This window comes from Austrofundulus limnaeus, unplaced genomic scaffold (assembly GCF_001266775.1).
Source record: "Austrofundulus limnaeus strain Quisiro unplaced genomic scaffold, Austrofundulus_limnaeus-1.0 Scaffold28, whole genome shotgun sequence".
NCBI classification, from domain to species: Eukaryota; Metazoa; Chordata; class Actinopteri; order Cyprinodontiformes; family Rivulidae; genus Austrofundulus; species Austrofundulus limnaeus.
The window spans coordinates 2392457-2394113 of record NW_013952430.1 but is presented as its reverse complement, the minus strand read 5'-3'; the positions used below and the strand labels follow the sequence as shown (position 1 = coordinate 2394113).

The 1657-nt window shown below is 45.3% G+C and overlaps 1 long non-coding RNA gene across 1 annotated transcript in view; it reads right to left on the bottom strand.

Annotated features, from left to right (window-relative positions):
- The window catches only part of LOC106515360 (uncharacterized), a 3623-nt gene extending 2040 nt beyond the window's left edge, over nt 1-1583 (bottom strand). Inside the window, exon 1 of the long non-coding RNA XR_001309997.1 lies at nt 1171-1583. This is a non-coding gene — a long non-coding RNA (uncharacterized LOC106515360). The remainder of the gene's footprint in view (nt 1-1170) is intronic.
- Nucleotides 1584-1657: the final 74 nt, after the last annotated feature.

Sequence of the window (1657 nt, the reverse complement as noted above, 5' to 3'; positions counted from 1 at the left end):
TCCCTGATGTATAACTGGTCGCAGTCCTCCTGGCACTTAACAGCATATACAATATTGCTCTGTTTGTGCCGGAGAACCGGATCGTCCATCACTGACAGTCCATCCAAGACCGTCCATCACTAAACAGAGGTGGAGACCTCCATTTTCAGTTGTCCCCCTCCTACAGCACGGCTATTGGCAGTACCACTCCACCCCCTGTTAACAATAAGTGTTAATTACTGTAGGTGTCAACGATAGCCATGTGATGTGAGTATCAGTTACATGGAGGCAGGGCTCAAAAGCCTGAATTTTGCCTGAAACTCTCAGACTGAAGAAGTCTCTTGGAGGAGAGACGAAATGTTTCATTAGAGAAGAACCCGTTCAGAAGACCTATACAATTTTTTTCTTTTTGATTTTTTTACCTGGATTACTGAGATGCATCATGACATTAAAAAAGTCACATATTTTGAGTATTTTAAGTGAAACTGTCTTCTTTGATGAAATATGGCCTACGTAATTATCTGAGCCGTAACACCACAGCTCTCAAAGCTGCCAGACTGAGTGTTTTATATTCAAGAGTCACTGAAGCGTTTGGCAAATCTGACTAGACAAGTAGAAAAACACATCAGTCTGTTTATCAGCCCACTTTAAATTACATTAATGGCTGCCTTCAGAAGCAGCACATTTATTCTCAGTCAGGTCGTCCCTTCAGACTGTAGCAGGTAAAGAAATAAAAAAGAATAACTTGTAATTTGTAAAAGTCGTGATAGTTTTTTGAAGCACTGCTGCTGATACCCCACCCCATCAAATTCATCCGATTCATTCAAAAAAGCATCCGGTCGGTTGGGGGGGAGGGGGCGCTCTGTTCGTCTCCAACATCCACTGAACCCGAGGGTTTGATAATGCGCAGAAATAAAAACATTTACGCTTTTTCAAAACTGTCTGTTCTTGCAAAAGTCCAAATTTGTAAGAAAACAGCCCAAAAGCTTATGAATTGCTCATCCCTCCGACCAACACAATGAAGCACGCTCACACCAGCGATCAGACAGAAACCCAGGCAGAATTTGACATGGTTTTTCAGCGCGCTGATGTTTCCACGAGCTTTCTTTACGCACCGTTTTTAAGAGCTTTGAGCCATTTCCTGTCAGGGGGAAAAAACGAGAAGTGTGAGGGGGAGTGGATGTAACAAACCTGCTGTTGTTGTTGTTGTTTTCTCGGTGAGGTCTCTGATCGTTCTGATGAAGCGTCTGATGATGCTCGCATCTCTCTGCACCGCGTGTCGGACGACGGCCGACGCACCGCGCGCTCCGCTCCTCCAGATGCAGCGGCGGAGGAGGAGGAGGCGGAGACATCGCCCGCCTTCTCGCACAAAAAGCACGAAGGTTTTTGTAATTTGAGTTTGAAACCTCACTCGAATATTAATAGGAATGGGGGGAAAAAAGATGCGTCAGATGTAGCCTATATTTATGCCATGAAGCGATATGTTGCATGCCCCGCCCACCACAGTAGGGTAACGAGTATTTTTCTTTAGAAAAAAAAAAAGTAGTGCTTTCCTTTAACTTTTCTCACGTGCTGTGGCACTAAAGAGAAAGCTGCGTGTGGCTCCGGGACACCCCCCTTTCTTCCTGGGACGTCCTGTGCCGGAAAGGTCACGTGATCTCATTGCAGACCTCCTCTG